Source organism: Theropithecus gelada, chromosome 12, assembly GCF_003255815.1.
Source record: "Theropithecus gelada isolate Dixy chromosome 12, Tgel_1.0, whole genome shotgun sequence".
NCBI lineage: Eukaryota > Metazoa > Chordata > Mammalia > Primates > Cercopithecidae > Theropithecus > Theropithecus gelada.
The window spans coordinates 32,936,348-32,957,548 of record NC_037680.1 but is presented as its reverse complement, the minus strand read 5'-3'; the positions used below and the strand labels follow the sequence as shown (position 1 = coordinate 32,957,548).

The window sequence follows — 21,201 nt, the reverse complement described above, 5'->3', positions numbered from 1 at the left end:
AAAGTGCACAATCCCTTACTAGCTAACAATGGAATTTGAGAAGAAAAAAAAAAAGTCACATGGAAGACATTCTTATAGCAAGTGAAAAGGCAGTTTCAACTATCCTACTGGGAAAGCCAGATAAAAATTTGACTGACCTAAATCCTTTTTAGCCTGCATCATTTCGCAAAGTAGCCTCTACTGCTCTGGAAGGCCCAAGGGACCTATCTGTGCATATGCAATCTAATTAAATGCATGTAGTTAAATGCATGTAGTAAGGACTTAATTGTGTAGAGCATTTTGCTAGGTACAGCACAAAAAGAATCCTGTTAGACTGCCTTCCTGGATTTTCTAATCCATAAACAGCAAATAGATGTAGATATACACCTAGTTTAGGTAGAAGAAAGAATGTATTCAAGTATAGGAACAGGCAAAATTATATGTACCAACAATGAATACTTCATGAGCATCAATCAATAAGTGGAACAACACCTTGATTAGCTCTATTTCAAGGGGAACCACAGTTAAGGGTCAGAGAATAAATGCCAGTGACCAGATCTCACTCCTGAGACCTACTGGAAGGGTAAAGAAAAGCTCTGCTCTATTCAGGTTTGACAGCTCTAAACGGCAAGGTCGACTCAAGCAGTCTGAGGCACAGCATGTCACAGGAGTGATGTGCTGAAGACAGAAGAAACAAACCAGCCACCGCACAGCATGAATCTGGGGATACAAGCTCCCTTCCTTTCCTTTTGTTTTCTCTTCTGTTTTTGTTGCTGTTGTTTTTTGTGCCATTCTAACAAGAGCATTTAGCCTTACAGAGGAAGACCCAGATATAGGTGTCAGCTAAAAGGCAGGAACTCATACAATTTCTACTAAATAGAAGGTGTGAATCTGGATTGAGGAAGCAACACGTGAAAAAGTTTTAAGTTGGGGTGCAGTGTGAATTTTATCCCTTAGACCAAGTACATGGTGTATGTGATCAGAATTCTTAAGTCCCCTGAGTGATTGGTTTGATGGCAATCGCCAAGTATATCATGAGATCAGAACTGTCGATACTAACAGAACTCCCTGACCTTGAACCCCTGCACAGTGGTAAATGAATCAATGAGGCACATATTTTCCCATAAAACACAGCCGCAAATAACATAATATGAACACATTTACTAAAAAACACAGAACAGGAAAACTAAAAATTCTACAAAATAACAACATGTAATTTATACATTTGTAATTCATGATTCATACATTTGGAACATTGTTCATATAGACAGATGATTTTTACATTTGTTTATGGGACAAAGAGGCCCTTTTGTGATAGAATAGCCTTATGAAAACATGTAGCTCTATTTTGCAGATGTTATTCGTTCCTGATTAAGAAAAGAAATAACAGAAGCAGGAATAAGGGAACAATTCTCTTGATAGTATGAGACTTCAGTAGCGCAGATGCTTCACAGGAAGCAAGCAGAAGTGCAGACAAAACTAAATTTTGGCTAGTCAACCCCCAGGGTTTTAGAATTGCAATTCAATAATCGCATGCCATGAGCATGAACCCACTGCTGAAAACCCACTGGTAAGTATGTATCAATAAATTGGAAGTGCCTGATCTTGCATTTACATAGTGCCTTAAATTACGTAGATCTCAAAATCACTGGCCCAATTTATTGATTGATTATGTATACTGACTGCTTAAGCAGGAATCCTTTCATGCACCAATGAAGTACGGTCATTTCTATATCAAAATGTAGCAGCATTTTATTGGCCCACAATTTTATATACCACCCAGTTACTGTGAGATGTAAGCCTCTGGCCAAATAAAAGCGCATCGGTATTTAGTGAATTATAATAAATTGACAAGTGCATATAATACAACATGATTAAAATCACGTAATAAAATTTTTCCATGGCAAGTAGTAAATACATATGAGATTTTATAAAAAGCAAACAGACAGAAAGTAACTCCCACTACATGTGGGAGTTTTAGAGTGTGTTAGTGTGGGGTGAGGAAGGATAAAAGGGTGTCAGGAAGGCTTTGAGGTTGGTTAAAAACTCAAAACTACTTAGTAGAACCTAACAAGACAGTTATACTGAACGTTAAGGTTTGGAATAAGGAGGGTTTTTTAAAAAAAATCCATCTGGAAAAATTTAATTTGATCTAATATAAGGTCAAAATAAACTCCAGAGTTAATGAAGTAAGTAACTGAAAGTCAAAAATGAATCTGAATTATAAAATAAGATCAGTAATTTATACTTAGCTTTAGTGGTGTCCAAGGCCAAGATCTTGGAGGACCACACTTAAAAACTGCCAGGAAACTTACAAAAATGAAAAATCAACTTTCCATAGGAGTGCTTTGGAGAAAAGCACACACACAGGTAGTTTGCATCACCTCTGCCCTATGCTAGGAAACAGTATATCTTTGATTTCATGCTCATGAAAAATATATTGCAAAATTAATCATATTGCTAAATATTTTATAACTATGGAAAATATCTTTTGTGACTTACTAATTTCCAAGGTGCTTGGTGTTGAATAAAATGAAGACTGGTCTGAAAGTGAAACTACAGGATTAATTATCAATTGACTATCACTCTATAAATAAAATAATTATAATTGGTGTAATATATTGGCAGATAGATGCAACAATACAAGAAAATGAATCAATTGTCTGTCTGTGGCTACCCTGGCTGAAAATGCTTAACCTCATGCATGGTCCCCAGAATTGGCAGGAGTTAGTACTTGATTCTAAAAATATTTTATGTAGAAATTGCTTACACAGTTATTGAAGCTTGTAACAAAATTTTGTTTTTAATTACTTTTAAAATGTATTCAAGTGGCACACAAAACTTCAAGATGGAATAAAACAGGAGCACTAAGGAAATACAAACTGAGGACCCAACATTATTTTAGGCAGCACTAGAAAATTGCTTGAATCACATGGGACAAGTTATAATAAGTTTTAAAAATAATTTATTTACTTGCAATATGAAACAGTTTTTAAACACAGATAAACACAATACTATTTAATAACCTATAATGTCCTCATATAATAAACTCACAAAACATAATTTAATTTATTCCTGTACCAGCATTTTTTAAAATAACTATTTTATCTTACTGAATATGTTTTTGGAGCTGAGGAAGTTGTACGTTACATTTAAAAATTAGTTTTTGTACATTTCAACATTCTGCAAATGATTTGGAAATAAATCAAAAACAGTATGATGCATCATTAGATTCCTACCAGCAGTTTATTAATTTATGTATAATTATCATTTGCACAAATTATTATGAAGGAAATGACAAACTACCAGTGCTCAAAACATATTCTCCTTACTTGATAAGAAAAGAGAACCGTAACTCAAATATTTCTATATGGGAAATCAATTACAATTTGTTATTTCAAATTATGCTTTCTTCCACATTAAAAAAGTAGAAAATCTCCAAATAAGCATGTATAAAAATAATTAAGAACTAGACATCATATACTGAAAATAAAATCTGTGTCTTTAAAGCATAAGAAGTATACAATGTTTCATCTTTTTCATTCAGAAATGAAGGGTGGGATGGCAATGTTTTAAAATGTTCTCTATTTTCCATACTTAACACACACAAAAAGCATTGATCTTTCAATTTCTCTAAGGCTCTTCCACAAGAAAAACAACATAGTCAAAGCAGATCAAATAACTAAGGGGGAAATGCAAGATGGCTGTCACTTAACGCAGAACACCTAACAAAACTCAACAGAGATATTGGAAATTCCCAAATAGAAAATGCTTACCATCCTTGTTCTCAGCTAGATACACTTTTTTTGCAAAGTGGTTTGTCATTGTTTAGCATTGTGTATAATGTGTATAATATTATAATATTTATCATGAAATGAATGCACCTTTGCCTTCACGCATTTACCTTCCCTTCTCTCTTAAATAAGATTTCTCAGCATTTCACTAACACAGTTTTACTGTTTCTACTTCACTTGGCTTCAGTCCTATCTTTAACTCCTATTTATTTATTGGCACTCGGGGCCCAATTTTGCAGTAACTCCTTACAATAACTCTTCCAGGTCTGAGATTTTATTTCAAAAATCGGTTAAGCAGGCCAGATTTACTAGGCACCTGTCACACTAGATACCAAGAGAAGACCATTGAAGAGGAGATACACAAAAAACAGCTCACACTTATTGAGCACCTGCTAAGTGCCAAGCACAACAATCAGTACGTTATATGTATTGTCACCTCAACCCTCATGTCATTACAATTATAAGGTGGATGAGAATATCTAGCTCATAGTGCTATGAGAATTAAATGAGTTAATATTATGTAAAGCACTTAAAAGAGACCTTCTTGCCCAGTAAGAGACCTGGGTTGTATTCTTGTTAGCTACTATGACTATTATCTCCATTTTAAAGATGAGGTAACTAAGTTCCATGCAGGCTATGTAACTGTCTTCTGTCATACTTCTAGTAATCAGGTATAAGAATTTTTAAACTACATTTATGTGATTCCCGGCACCACAAAATTAAACTTGTGTCTTTAACACTTAATTGTGTTTTACTGTCTCCTCCTAACTTGAATCTCTATATTTATCTTATTTTAGAATGAAGAGGAAGTTAATATACTAAAAGGTCCTAAATAATTGCCAAGAACTTCAACTTTAATATGTAACTTAATGGACCCCAGATTCATCAACCACATGAAATAACAGGACAAAAGAGCTCTAACTGCCCACAAGTTACTGTCCTTAAATCAAGATCACCCAGAAAATGGTAAAATGAGGTGACCAAGAGAGACTGTAATCACAAACTGTCAACAGAAACCGGATATTCACAGCTTTAAAGAGTGCCTCATTGTTAATTTGTTTTTGTTTTTGTTTTTTTCCTCAGTTCAGAATCCCCTATCCTTTCATACTATAAAAGACTAGGTTTTACCATATAATTATTTTTTTCCTCAGTTTTCCACAATACCTTTTTGTGATATACGTATCCTACACTATGGGGGGAAACTGGGAACCTTCCTCATTTCTCTCTCTCTCTCTCTCTCTCTCTCTCTCTCTCTGTCTCTCCATTTCTGTCTATAGAAAGCTAACTATGATTATTTTTTAGTTAGCTGATTCATGTTCATAGTTAAGAATGCTAAAGCATGAACATGTTACACAGCAACAACCAGCAGGTTAGTAAATTTTTTGTGGGAACTACCCATATGCTCACATTAATTATGAATAGCTAGTATCTTTACAGCAACTATTCTGATCAGCTACAAAATTAGTGTTAGCCCAACGATACTAAGGAGTGAACATTTCGAGAGCAGCTGCTGATCTAAGATGGCAATATCTTCACATCTGTGAACGTTGAAATGGCCATCCTTCATTTACCAATTTTTCTGTAAATCTGCAGGCACATCAGGTAATCACAGTAACTGGTACAATGCAACAACAGAGAGAACTGTAAAATTTACTGCCTCTATCTGGAATCCAATACTAAATGTTGTTTCAAATTATTCCTCAGTGCTTTGAAAGTGTTTAGGAAAACAGAGGTGAAATGGTGATACGATCTTTTAAAGAATCATCTTCTAACGTACATATTTACATCAGCAAAAAAATAAGTAAATAAGCCATAGGAAAACAAGGCCTTAAAAAATGAAAAAAGTTCTATTAAAACAATTATATTTAGGTTCCGTGTATACACATTCATAAAACTAAAGATGTATTATTCTGATTTGATTGGTAAAGTCAGTTAGACACAAAGTAAAGAATCAAACTTAAAGGACACAGGACAGAGACTGAAGACCATTGTTAAGAAGGCAATGAACACCTTTACTCTAATAAAGACCCAGAGCAAGTAAGAGCTCTGTATCAGTCTCAGGATTTATACCTAGAAAAATTCTAATTCACTTTATTCTCAATAAAATGATAGACCTATCTTCACAAAATAAACAGACTACAAAGTGGTACTGGGTATTTTTAAATACCAGTTGCTTTATTTTTATTTATTTTCTTTTTCTTGAGACAAAGTTTTGCTCTTGTTGCCAGGCTGGAGTGCAATGGCACAATCTCGGCTCACTGTAACCTCCACCTCCTGGGTTCAAGAGATTCTCCTCCTTTGGCCTCCCGAGTAGCTGGGACTACAAGCGTGTGCCACAACACTCAGCTATTTTGTTGTTTTTTTTGTTTGTTTGTTTTTTGGGTTTTTTTGTATTTTTAGTAGAGACGGGGTTTCACCATGTTGGCCAGGCTGGTCTTGAACTCCTGACCTCAGATGATCCACCCGCCTCAGCCTCCCAAAGTCCTGGGATTACATGCCCAGCACCAGTTGCTTTAAAGATGAGGAAGCTGACATTCAGAGAACTTAAATGACATGTTATAGACTTTTATTAATGGCTTTATCAGGACTAAATCCAATGTTCCCCTCAGTCCCATAATGTAGTACTATAGGGAATTATTGCTATGACGTTCAGTGACAGAAGTGCCAAGAATTTATATTTCTTTATATAGTAAAGCCCCTCAACCCCAACCAGTTCTTCTCCCCAGAGGAACTTTTAATTGCTTATTAGCTCTACAATAGAACCTTTAAATCCCAATATCTTTATGGATCATGATGACTCCACAGAGAGTGGCTGGAATATGTGGAAATCTGGGAAGTACACACTCATCGAAGCATAATTGCATTTTTTTCTCAAAAAAATTAAAGCATACTTTGACCAAGCAGACTCAGAGTAGTTTAGCCATTATCTAAGTCACTTCACATCATATTCAGAACTTCTCTGTATCTTTCCTCCTAATGTAGTCGTTATTCCTCGTGTTGGTTATCTTTGTAACTTTAAGGACTGTATCAGTGCTATTTCTTATATTAACTATAGACATTATCTCTTGACTCCTATTTTGTTATATGCTACTCTTCCAATCCCTAACATTTCCTTCAACTCTCTCCAGTCCCCATATCTAATTCCTAACCTCAACCACCTGTATGTTTATCGTGATATTGTCAGTCTTGATAATATTTGCATTTTGTTCTATCACCAAAATTATCTTCTACATTTTAAGATTGACTGAAAATCAATCAAAAGATGAAAGTCAGTAAATACCACGTATATTTAATTTAAAAATATTATTCATTTTGGGGCCAACTAAAGTCCTATGGTTATTTTGCTTTTTTGCATATTCTTTTGTTTTTCCTGACATTTCTACTTTTTTCTTTGTACATTTTTTGTCTTTTTAAATACTCCTTAAACATTAAATATTCTATAATTTCCCCTTTTTGTCCCAAATCCTCCCACCAACCAAAGCCTCCATTTCCTTATACTAATCCTACACCAGGTTGAAACAACACAATTTTTTCACCTTCTTGGACTACTTCACATAGCTATTATGCCATGTCTTTCTCTTTTTCTTAACCATAGTTTGCTGGGGTTCAACCTCAAGTAACTTTTCAAGAAAGGTTATATTTAAGGAAGATAACCTTTGTCTTTTTATGTCTTAAAATGTCTTAATTCTACCCCGACACTGGATATTTTGACTGGGTATGGTATGCTGAGTTGTAAATCATCTTTCCTCAGAAATTTGATAATTATCCTCAATTCCTTAATGCTTGCTCGAACTGTATTTTTTGCTTTCTTACTAGACTTTCAATTAGTAGGAAGTCATGCTTCATGGAGATTCACTATGACTCATATTTTCCATCTTGTTTCATTTTTGTTAGAATTGACAGATTTTTCTCTATTTAAAATTACAAATTTTCCCTTAAAATATTTGAAAATATTCAATTTCCAAGAGTTTTTCCTGCTCATTTAGTGTTCCTTTTCTATATCATCCACTTGTTTTATGAATGCAATATTTTCCTGGATCTTTTCAAGAATTATATATATATTATATATGTGTATTATATATATATTATATAACATTTGTCTCTTTTATGGTCCTCTAATTGTGTGTTTCTTGCAAAGTCATCTTGTTGTTATCGGTTTCTTTAACTTGGTCTCTTTTTTTTTTCATGTTGCAGACATTTTAACATTTTTGTTCTTACGTTATTTCTTAAATGTCTGTGATCCTTGATTGCTGTTTTGTGTATTTAGAAATGAAGGAATACCAGCCTGGGCAGCATAGCAAGATTCCCCATTTCTACAAAAATATAAAAGTTAGCTGGGTGTGGTGAGACATTTCTGTAGCCCTACTTACTTTGGAGGCTGAGGCAGGAGGATTGCTTTAGCCCAGGAGTTTGAGGTTACACGTAGTGAGCTATGATCATGCCACTGTATTCCAGCCTGGGCAAGAGACCCTGCCTCAAGAAAAAAAAAAAAAAAAAAAAGTAAAGAATATAAAGGAATAGAAAATGCAGATCTCTGTGAACCTGAGTGGGTCTTGTTGACTAGAAGACTTTGCTTTAGGGCAACCAAAAAGCTGACCCATCAGGCTTAAAGGCTGTAAGTGCCAAAATAAAGGGGGCATTGTTTTTCTAAGACCCATCCTTAGTTGCCCTTGCTGTCCCTTGGCAGTTAGTATATGTTAAGAGTGGATAGTTAGGTGAGCGAGTAAGAAAAACTTACTATAGAGATGTTTACACAGAAAGTAGAGTTGTGAATACAAGGCTATTTCATCTATACATGTTTGATAAATTATTTTGTTTTAGCCCCAGACTCTCATTTCTGTTCTCTACTTTTTTCAACATTATTGAACCTCATGAAGCCTTTGGGGCCTTAATATGGGCAGAGTGAATCTCCTCAACTTCAAGCCACCAACCCACTTCCCCCGCTCCGCTGACCTCCCACTACATTCTAGGCAGTTTCCTTTGCCTTGCTTTATTCTCTACAATTTGTAACAGCTTTATAACTTTTAATCCCTCAGTTTAATGCTTGAATTAATGAGTTTTCAGAAGGTAGTTTAGATAAAAATAGTTCTTATTCCTTCCTCTTAAAATGGATACTCATCTATTGAAAACTAAGAAGCTATACTTTAAAACGTCTAAAATGAAAAAAACCCAAGAGCCAACAAAATTATTACACTGTGACCTATCACCATAATCACGACAGTAATAATGTTCTTCAGAATGATTCAAATAAGGATCTCTGTTGAGATAGATGTGAATTGCCCATCTGCACAGACCTTAAGGTACACAGGGTAAAATTGATGCTACTGATTTCATGTTCTAAACGCCTTATATTCTGTTCTGCTTGTGGGAAATGAGAAAACTGATGAACATTTGCAAAAAAAGATTAATTAAAGTTCAAAATTATTTGAGATAGTTGTAAATATTTTACATTTGTGGAAGTTAGTTTTCCTTACAAAAGGAATGGAAATGATGTATATGTTATCCCACTTGAATTATAATTTTATACAGATAATAAGAATTTGTGCATTGTAGAAGCAAAAATGGGCCTATTGTTGTCTGCAACAGCAAATGATGTGTCTCATAACTAGCAATTCAATGTGTTAATTCAGCTGTGCCATCCAATTACCTACAATTCATCTCAACTTTAGTGTACAACAATAAAAGTATTTTAAAAATCTTTGACAAAATGTCTGCTCCAGGTCATGAAAATACGGGAAATACTATCCATAAGTCTGACAGTGGGTACCACAGAATATAAATTGTTAAAAATATTTATCACAGTCTATCAATATCACAATGATTTTTGACGTGAAGTCAGTAATCTAGCATTAATAATGAAACATACATTGTTTTATGTTTAAAAAGTCTGACCAAGTAATGTGAGAATCGTGCGGCAACTGAAATTGGCATCCCCTCAAATAACACGGCATTCCTTTGGAGCTATGGCCTGCCACCTGTCAACTGACCACAGGGCCCAAACACACAAATCTAAAAGTAGACAAAAGTAATGAGATGCAAATTTAGCATCCCCATCCTCCTGTTAAATGACCTAGATGCAAGAGCTATAGTATCACTCACCTTTTCAGAAACTAAATGATGAAATGAACAGACTTTTTTTATTTCCTTTTTTGTTGTTTTTTTTGTTTTGTTTTGTTTTACCAGAATCAAGGATATCAATACATAGTTCAGTTTGGCTATATGAAGATTTATTAAGTCATAAAAGAAAGACAACTTAAAGTGAAAAGCACCATGAAGAAGAATGGAAAGAAGAACAAAGAAAAAGATATGGGGCAAAGAAAAAGAACACTGAAAAATAATAAACACAGTATTTACCTTAAGAAAAAAATAAAAAGATATGCTTAAAATCTATAACATATGAATAAAATCTGCACCATATTCAGTGACAGACTGTTTCTAATATTTTTCAGGACAAGTGATATATAATCCTATTTGAGACTGAATGATCAAGAGAATCAAAGAAATATAAGCCTCAGGAATCCTGGTGAAATTTGCTACAAGGAAAAGAGAAAAGATGGTATTGAGTCTTGAAAGTAAAATAGTTAGTAAACCCATAAACCCTTAACTCATTTACAGAATTGGAAATCGCATTGTTTCTAAATGCAGATTTTTAACTCTTTTTTAAACCACACAAGTGGAATGACTCATTATTGGGGGTTTAGAATTCAAATACTTTACATAATTTAATCAAACATCAGTCTAAAATAAAATTTATTTTAAAAAACACTAAAGAAAAGCCATATTACAAGATTATTTTAGTGCATTAAACAAAAATATTAAATAACAGAAAAGGAGAAAATGTACTTTCTTAAAGATTAATACATCGGTTTTCACAAGTGATTATAAATTACAAATATTCCATTTTATACAAAGCTTACAAAATTATTTCGAAAAAATCCATAAATTTAGGTAGAATTTCCCCAATTCTGCCATAAACATGAGTATTTCCTAATGTAATTTAAAGATCTTATGAGGAGCATTACAGGGAAATAAAATGTTTCTTATTTAGTATAGTTACAGATGTAAATCTTAGTTATGTATTGAAGCATATATGGTTATTTTGTTATGGGTTGAAACAAACAACCCATAACAAATTTTGTTTTGGAAAACAAAATTTCTTTTCTAAATCTTTTAATATTCTTGTCTGCAACACTATGTAGTAGTGATTATTAATACTGGTTTGGTCTATGTCTAATTAGAGGCCAAGTCAATGATGACACTACTGAGGAAAACCACTCTGATTTTTCCATGTTTATTATCCCATTCATAATTATATTTATCTCTTCATCTGGTGCCACAACTTCTAAAATATAAACTTTTAAAAACATTTCCAACTCTAGAAATATCAGCTTTTCTTCCTTCACTTTCAAAGGCAAAACTTACTCAAATAGGGAAAAGACACAGAAATCTGTATTCTATTTTCAATTCTGCTACTTCAAGTTTTGTGACTTAAAGCACGGCTGGGATCAGTGGCTCATGCCTGTAATCCCAGCACATTGGGAGGCTGAGGCAGGAGGATTACTTGAGGCCAGGAGTTTAAGACCAGCCTGGGCAACATAGTGAGGCTCTGTCTCTACCAAAAAAATAAAAAATAATAATTATCCAGACATGGCAGCACAATCCTGTAGTCCTAGTTACTTGGGAGGCTGCACCAAGGGGTTCAAGACTGCAGTGAGCTATAATTTTGCCACTGCACGCCAGCATGGGTGACAGAGGGAGACCCTGTCTCAAAACACACATACACACACACACACACAAACACACACACGTAGGTAGTTTTAATTATTTCATCAAAATTAGCATCATCCTTGCCCTTCCACTGATCTTCTTACACTGGCCAACTTACTTAACCTTTCTGTGCCTCACTTTCCTTGTCTCTAAAAAAAGGATACTAATAAAATCAACTTTTGAAGGTCTTTATGATTAAATGAATCAGTATCTGCAAAGCACTTAGAACAGCTCTGGAGCATAGTAATTGCCATGTTTTGTTAAATAAATCTGTTAAGTGATATACTACAAGCAGATTAGTTGCTTGAAATGTCACTGCACCTCAGTATCACATAGGAAAATGTGTATAAAGATAGATTCTGTGGATCCATCCCAGTTAAATGAGACTCTGTATCAGTGGGACCTGAACACCTGTAACTAAAATGAATAAATAAGCTCAAGGTGATTTGGATTTACAAACTGCTTTGGTAGAAATGAAATTAATGTCTTAGGTCAATTTCACCACATTTCACACACTCCACCAGTATTCTTTTCCTCTTTGATGGCCCAAATGGAAACTATCTAAAACAACCTGGGATATAAAACCAACCGCCAGTTTTACAAAAGCACTAAGCAAACTTGCTTTGCTTTCGCCAAGGGAAAGTAAAAATGGAGCAAACTGATCCCTACAGGTTGGGATGTGTTTTTTGGAGGAAGGATGGAGAAATTAGTTCTGACAAGCTCTTTTTGTCATTGCCCAATATTCATTTCCAATCCCAGGACACACGGTGGCACCATCTTAGTGTCAGTAAACGGTGGTTAACTACCAAGAAGGAACAAGTCATCCCTAGGAACAAGTCATCCCATTAGGAAAATGAGTACAATGTGGAAAAATGTACAGGGAGCTTAATTTATCCTCTTTAAATAACTTTTATTTTGAGATTCAGTTCTTCCATGTTATTTGGTGTTAAAATGTCCACTCTTATAAAATTGTGATGATAGAAGTAGACTTTTTAAATCATTCTTACTGTACAAAAGAAAATAATCACATAAAGTTTACCATTTGATTTTTTTAAATTATTAGTCAGTGAAAATGTTAGACTGAGAACTATTAGATTATTGGCTTCAAGGCAGAATAAACTAGTGTCATCCTTGACTCTCACACATATGAGCTATGTGATTCTGAGAAGGTAAGGCCTCATTTATACAATGGGAACAGTAACATACTATTACTCATATTGTTGTTACAAAGATAAAACATGTTAAGACCTGGCAGATATTTACTTACGACAGTACAAGTACAAAGTAAACAGCCAATAAATTTTAGCCACTTTACCATTTTACAACCCAATACACCATCTTAACTTCTTCATAAATAAATTGGAATGGATATATCTTTACATATCTTTCATTCCATTTTTCTTTCTTTAAACTAATGGTTGTATTTCATTGGGGTCTTGATAGTCATATAAATCTCACCCTCTCTATCTGAAACTAATTATATAATAATAATAATCTCAAGAGGAAATTAAGCCAGTTATTATGCTTCTAAGCTACATAATCCTCCTCATATGTCAAAATCCACTTTATTAACCAAAAAGAGGTGCTTTGCTTGTAATATCAAGGCAATTAATATAAGACAAGACACTAAGTTGACATTTACTACTATCTTCGAGATGTTATTTCGATGAGTTTTGATTGTGCTATGCTTTTAAATTCTTCTTTCTGTTTACAGTGGCTACTCACCACATGCATTATGTTCACCAAAGTGTCAACAAGCAGATTAATCACACTCTCCCGAAACTGTTGTATAAGAGCTTAAATAAGATTTAAGTGACAATTCAATGTAGCGGGATATATGAAACAGAGTCCCAATTAATTTCTCTTCATGTTAAAACCTTAACATGATATATCTTGGACAGCCCCCATCTATCTTAACAATGACCACATCTTTAAAAAATATGAAAGAAATCTAAGTATTTATTATGGACATTGTATTTAATTTTCTCACATAGTCTACAAGACGATAACAAATATATTCATATCTGTGATAACAATAGTCATTCTTCTCCCTACATCCCTCTCAAACTATCTCGAGAGGATTAACCATTAACCTGGAACAATTTTTAATAACTGATATTTTTAATTGTATTTGAGTTCATTTCTGAAGGGCAGGTAATTATGGTAGTGTAGACATTAAGAGAGAGCCTGACAGTTCATGAGGACTCTAATTACATGGACATTGAATGAAGTTGAGCCCTTAAAGGAAAAGCATGTCTCCCAACTTTAACTTACAATTTAAATTTTAGATCCCATCAATCTCTGTAGTGACAACTTTTAAAAATTAAGAATTTCATTTAAATGTATAAATCTAAAGACATACTAAAAACAGCTTGAAAAGCTCATAGCTAAAAATGAATTTAGGGACATGAGAGCACACAGTAATCAGAATCACACAGATGTCTTTAGCCACCTGTAATCATTTCTTGGTAATCAAGCTAAGACCAATTAAATGTATTATAATAGATATACTACACTGAAAACACAGACCAGGTCTAAATATGAAATTAAGAAGAAACAAATATCAAGTGATTAAAGTCTGTTCAGTTTATACTGCTCCTCCTAAAGACTAGAGATAATTGTTTATAATGCCTCAGACGGATGACTATTACCGAATTAAATGTATTCATTTTCATAAATTTCCTTGAAAAGCTAAATTTCACAATGAAAAACCAGACTTTTCAAACACAGGTATGCATATATTTGAATGGCAGAAGTCCTTCAACAATGTGCCTTCAGATAGAAATTGTAAACAGAAGTCTAATCTGATAAAATAATAAATGGTTTATCAAAGCAGACAGTGCCAGATCTTTAAACGTGATTTATGTTTCCAAACATATGCTTTAGCCACTGTGTATGTGTGGTGGGGCGGGGGGGGCGGTGCTGTTAGAAATGTCATTAAATAGGTTGTCAAAATAAATATGAGTATATATATGTAGGTCTTGATTTGATGTTTCACATGTGTTTATTTTGATGACAAGAGCAGACGGAAGGATTTAGAACCAAAGCCCAGTTTAAATCCTTTGATAATTAGGCATATGGTCATTCAGACTTCAAAGCAGTGATCCTGTTAGATCCCATTAGATTTAAGATGTCTACATGTTCCTACCGATAGGGACACAAATACAAGAAGGTGATGTACTAAGAGTCGCTGTCAAGTATGTGTTGTTTGTTACAAGAGGTTTCTCTTGAGAATATCATGTCTAATAAGACAAATTAGTTAAAGGTCATAACTATATGAAGTGTCCATTTTTAAAAGGACAATGAACACCTAACAGAGATATGCAGCATCATAATTTATTTTACACAGTAAGACAATTCTATTAATATTTCATTCCCAATCATTTTCTCAACTGTTATTATTCACAAACACCAGGATTCTCTTCATCTGCCCATTCAGAAAGAATAAAAATACCCATTTGTTACTTCTTATCTCACCCCTTTCCTAAAATCCCAAAGTTTTTATAAGCTGTACAAGCTCTAGCTCTACTACATGAAAATGTTCCTGTTACAACTACTATTTCTAGAAACCAAGTTGGCATGATAAAAACATATTTCACTCTGACATAACCGTTCAAGCTGAAATGACTGCCCATTAAGTGAAAAAGTTAAACGCATTAAGTTAAACCTGTAAAACAAATAGAAGGTATCTCAAACAGTATCAGATTTTCCACCTTCACTACGTCTTTACTATTTTTAAATATAAAAATTGGGTAGAGTATCAGGTGATTTGTAAATAATATTTTTAAAGGAAAATTGCTTTGAACATGCTCCTGCACTATACTCATGGTAAATTACCAACTATTTTAAGAGGTGACTAGTATATCATCAAAAATGTAGTATTGCTGCCCATGAATTCCTATTATTACTTTGAATTAGGAGGCATTATGCTTCCAGGTACTTTAGGAAATTCTCATATTCGTGCAGTATCACACATCTCATATATATATATATATAGATATAGATATATATGAAGCAGTAGGGGAATCCATAAACTATTTAGGGTAAGTGATCCAGCTTACAGATCAATATAGCCCCCAAGTATTTTAAGCTGATATATCTGTTCTTCATATTAAAAGAGAGAACTTTTCACTTGTTAGAAACCACATGAAAGTATTCACCCAAAAATGATGTCATGTCCCAATTTACTTTCAGGTAAGGAGGTTGGGGGATGCCACATTTCAGGGTCTCTAAACTCATTTCTTCAATCTGCGATGACTGTGTTAAAGAATACCAGCCAAGTTGTAAACTTGCAAAAAGGGGCAAATTCAAGCAATAACATGAACTACAAAGAAACAGAAGACTCCTGTTTCAATATCCCTTCTACTAGTTCTCAATTACCATTCATAAAAAATCTAAATGAAACCTCCCAAAAAAGGAGTGGGGACGTGGAATTCAACTGTCGGCTCCTTAACACAGCTGGTAACTTGGAAGCCTATGATTCACTGCATGCTAATCAATCAACCAACAAGTTTTTATTAAGCACTTACTAGTTTCCCCACACTGTCCTAAGGACTACATATCTGAGACAGCCTCCATTCTCACATTCCCACTTGGGACTTTCTGAACTAGAATTAATCTATACCAACAGCACCCTATAATTCCTTTGGAAAAGCTTTCTATTCTTCCTCTCCAAAGCGGATCTGAGATATAGTGCCGCTACTTAAGCAAGTAGCTGAAGCCCTGGAATGGGATAAGCATCACAGAAATGGTGAAATAAAAGCATTTATTTAAACTAGCAGGAGCAGCCAGGAAAATTCTCCATGGAACTGAAGGTGGATAGTGGCTAAAGGAAAGACGTGAAATCCTGGTTTGTAGCAAACAGTGCAGAGAAATGCACCTTTTTAATGTTCAAAGTCTGCCTTAGGCTATGCAAATTCTCCAAATCTATCCAATTCCTAAATCAAACGAACAGGGTTTCAATATGAAGGTTCTTACTCTGCAGGAGACGGGGGGGAAAAAAACATAGAGATCGCGGGAGGGGGGTGCGGGGGAAAGAAAGATTAGTAATGTAATGCAAAAGTCATTCATTGAGGAAAAGGAAAGGATGTGGGTAATACAAGGAGAATGATCCCGGAAGGTGAGAGGTCCAAAAGTAAATAACCAATAGGTTGACCTTACTTTTCAGTATTCTTGAACCAGCAGGTTTCTTTAACACTAGAGGGCATGAACGCGAATGAGACAGAGAGAGAGACAGGGAGACAGCGAAAGAGAGACACAGAAAGAGAGAGAGAGAGAGAGAGAGAGAGAGACAGAGAGAGAGAGAGAGAGAGAGAGAGAGAGAGAGAGAGACTGAGGAAAGGCAGCTTTCACATAAAGCTGAAAATACTCAAGGAAACCAGAAATTTCAAGGGGACTTTGGCAGCCAAGTTCCTTTAGCCTTGCGAATAAAACCTCTATGTTGTTATGCTGTTTCAGGGAAGGCTGACCACGATCTCTCCAAGGAAACCGCTTTCCTAAGCACTGAATACATAGTAGTTTAAGGCAGGCATACCTCAGTCCCCAAAAGCTCCTCTCCTCTGCTAGCAACACCTTTGCCTGAAGAAAGCTCCCACCCTTTCAAGCATCTATGTTTGCCTGTCCACTGTCCGTTCTCCTGCAGCTTGCTATAAAGGTTGGGGAGGTAGACTCTGCTCCTGGAAATTCAACTAACCACAGTCCAAGAATCGGGTATGCGGGCGGGGCTTGCGCAGCTTTCGCTGTCCAGAGTAGCAGCCTCAGTGCGCTCAGGTTCGCGGCAGCGCAGCGCCCTCAGACCCGGCGAGGGGAGCCTACCGCGGCACCCTCCACTCTACGCCTTGCGCCCCTCATTCAGGTCCACAATAGCCCAGACAAGGTCAGGCCGTCTCCTCCGCGTCCCCGCTGACCCCAAACAGGAAAGTCTCTGCACCTGGAGATGCCCATTAGATGGGCCAGGGCTTGCTCCCCTAACCAAGACGCTTCAGGATCAGGGGGCTCGTGCTCCGGAAGACGGGGCAGGGAGATGACAGAGGGAGACAGAGATAAGCTGCGAGAAACAGACACAGAAAGAGAACAAATGCTGCAAGACGGAGAGACAAGCGGAAAGACAGATTAACAGGGACACAGACATCCCAAGAAAGGGGGAAATACAGAATAAGAGGGGGAAAAAAAAACAGATACATGGCCGGAGAGTGTGGACTGAGGGGACCAAGGCTCAGAAAGAGAAACAGAGGCAGAGACACACATGGTGAGAATGAGAGGCAGGAGGACTCTGAAAAAGCGAGGCAAAGGGGGCAGGATAGGAAGGCAACCGTCGAGGAAGACACCCAAGACCCAGGGAGCGCCTGGTGCCGGGTCGAGAAACGCCCGAAACGCAGCCGGGGCTGCCTGCAGCTGGTGCGAGAAAGTTGCCTGGGCTTGGAGGCCGAGTCACAGCCGCCGCGGAGCGTCACCAGAACGCAGAGGAGGCCAGAGCCCCCCCAACTCAGTGGGGTAGCCGGAAAAGCAGAGCAGAAGGTGGGCGGCGGCAGAAAGTTCCGCGCCACGAGGTCCTCCCGCAACACCTGCAGCCGAGGGCGAGCGCACTCGGAGCTCCCGGGAGGCCGCCTCACCAGGTCCGCCCGCGCCCCTGCCTTTGCCCTGGGACCGGCCCGGGGCGCTCGGCGCCGCGCCCTGGCACTTGACGCCTGGACTTTGCGGTACCTAGCCCCAGGACTCCGGCAGCCCAGAGGGAGCTCCTCCCAGACAATCAAGAGGAAAAGAGAGGAAGCGAGAAAGAGACGGAGACCTGCTATCGTGGCCAACGATCCCGCGAAGAGGGAACGGCGGTCCACGCACGGGATTCAGCCTCCGATCAAGCCCAGCAGGCGCCGGCCAGCCGCGCCGAGTGCGGGGCTCGCCAAGCCCGCGCTCACCTGGAACCCGCGCCGGCCCGCGAGCGCCGCGCTCAGTCCCGGCTCCCGCTCGCGCCTCTCTCTTCACACTTCCCCGTGAGCAGAGGGAGCCGGCTCCGGCCTCGGCCAGCCCCAGAGAGGGGCCCTCATAGCGCAGCGGCGGGCTGAAAGGCTCCTCGAGCGCGGCCAGAGCGGACGCCGAGGCCGAGGAGGCGCCGAGAGCGAGCGAGGGCTTCTAGCACGTTGTCACCTCAGCAGAGCCGCCGCCGCCTCCGCCGGGTCACTTCGCCCCGGCCCCGGCCCCCCTCCCACCCCAGCCCGCCGCCTCCCGGTCCCTCCTCCTCGCGTGGTCCCTCCCCCTCTCGTAGCCCCAGCCTGGAGGCCTCTCACTGGGCTAGTATCATTTACGTAACCAGCACCCCCAGCCTCCTCCCTCCCTGCTCCCGCTCCTCCCCGGGCTGGGGCGGTGCGCACCGAGCGCGCTCCAGCTGCTCCTGGAGCTGGCGCTTCTGCGATGTGCACAAGTCCCGCGATACTTGGCAGGCACTGCCCCCAAGAGCAACCGTGGGGTCAACTCCTCTCTCCGGAGGGCGCCTGGCGACCCCTGGCCGCCTTGGGGCCCCACAACGTCCAAGCCGGCCTGCGTGCACTGCGTTGGCCCAAAGCACCAGGAAGCCTCTTAGAGGGGACCTGGAGGATCAGAGATTGCCCTCGGGGAAAGCGCCGGCAACCCCACCCTTGCCGTCGGCTCTCCAGCGGAGAGATGCTGCGGGGTACTTGAGGCTTCGGCGCCCTCCGCAGAAAGGACGGAGGTTGGCCCCTTGTTGGTTACAGTATCTACACCCTGGCAGGATCCTAGTGTTCTGGTTGGCGGTGGCTACTGCCACCGAACGCACTTTAAGAGTACTGGGAACACAGCGCTTCCTTGTAGCTCTCAAATTTTTATGAAGCGGTAGAGAAAAAAGTGGGGCTTTGAATTCCTTTCTCAGGCAGTTAGGTATGGTATTAAACACACACCCACTCCGAGGTACCTGGACGTTTGCATGTCTAAGTTAATGTGTAGTACCAGTACCCCCATGGTACTGAGTTTAAATACATGTGAAGATTTTGGAACAGTGCCTGGCAGAAGGCAGAGACCTAAGACACAGGCATTATCAGCATCTGAAAGGCTTGGGACCTGTCCCCCACTGCCATGGGAGAGGAGCTTTTCTAGGAAATTGGGATTGCCGAGTTCAAGTGCCTGCTTGGCATTTTATTCGCTGTGGCTCTTGGCTAGTTTTGGCCCTTCGGGTGTCAGTTTTCTTGTTTGTAAGAACGGCTGACAGGGGTGCTTTCTTCTCACAGTGTCACTTCACATGTCTTATAGGATGTTTTTGGCAGAATTGGGGGAGGATATAACGGCTACATAAAAATATTAAGAGCCACGTTTGACAAACATATGATACTATTAATCATAATCTAGTATGTCAGTGGCATTCTTGATGATACTCATGAAAGGCAATTTCCAGAGATATTATCTTTATATCTTTTCATGAGTCAATTATCATTTAAATTTCTATGTTAATAACTGTATTAATGTCTCCTCCTACATTGTCCATCCTGCCCTACTGTCAATTATGGAGCATTTACCAGAGATGCTTCTGTGCATGTGTGAGTACACAGGGTCCCACTCATAACACTCTGGAATTTCTCTCTACTGCTCCCTCTAGTGAATTACAGTCCTAACATCAGGTCACTTACCTCTACATGGTATACTGAGAAAAACTGTGGAGCAGGTAAAAGATTGAGGTTCTAATGTTGATACAGCTACTTACTAGTCATATGTTTTTTGAAGACAAATAAGCCCCCATTCTTACGTTTTTCATCTCTTAAAAAAAAGGCGGCCGGGCGCGGTGGCTCATGCCTGTAATCCCAGCACTTTGGGAGGCCGAGGCGGGTGAATCACGAGGTCAGGAGATCGAGACCATCCTCGATGGTGTCAGGCTAACACGGTGAAACCCGTCTCTACTAAAAATACAAAAAAATTAGCCGGGCGTGGTGGCGGGCGCCTGTAGTCCAGCTACTCAGGAGGCTGAGGCAGGAGAATGGCGTGAACCCGGGAGGCGGAGCTTGCAGTGAGCCAAGATCGCGCCACTGCACTCCAGCCTGGGCGACAGAGCGAGGCTCCGCCAAAAAAAAAAAAAAGGCCCAATTCCATCTTGCAATCTTTGTGATAATATTTAACTTAGGCAAGAATCATAAACTTGATAGAAGTTATTTGGGTAATTGGATATTTACATAGTCCCAAAGTATCTCCCTAGAAAATATTGGCTTTTGGTGCATAGCACACCATTCCAAAACTTATTAGCCCCAACCAATAAACATCTATAATTTCTCAAAGCTCTGTGGGTTGTCAGGTTGGTGTCTTCCCTGGCTAGCTCAGTTTGGTTTAGAGACCTAGGATGGCCTCACTCACTTGTCTGATGTGGCATACTTATTAGTCTTGAGAGTGTGGGACTCAGCTGCAATGTTTTGTCTTTTGTTTCATCTAGGCCATCATCCTTCAATAGGCTAGCAGTAGTCGCAGTTGCAGGGCTCCAAAAAGCAACAAGGAAGTGCAAGCTCCAATGTGGAGCACTCTGAGAATCTGTGAAGGTACATTTGCTAGTGTCTCATTAGCCATGGAAGTTACATGACCCAAACATAGATAATATAGTCCATGTCTTGATGGGAGAAACTATAATGCCATATTTCAAGGAGAATGCATACACAAATAAAAATAACTTGAG

General features: G+C 38.5%; 1 protein-coding gene across 1 annotated transcript in view; it reads right to left on the bottom strand.

Annotated features, from left to right (window-relative positions):
- GALNT13 (polypeptide N-acetylgalactosaminyltransferase 13) overlaps positions 1-18,739 on the bottom strand; it is a 613,112-nt gene extending 594,373 nt beyond the window's left edge. The window contains exon 1 of the mRNA XM_025404576.1: positions 18,328-18,739. The gene's annotated coding sequence lies outside the window, so the exon portion shown is untranslated. The remainder of the gene's footprint in view (positions 1-18,327) is intronic.
- Positions 18,740-21,201: the final 2,462 nt, after the last annotated feature.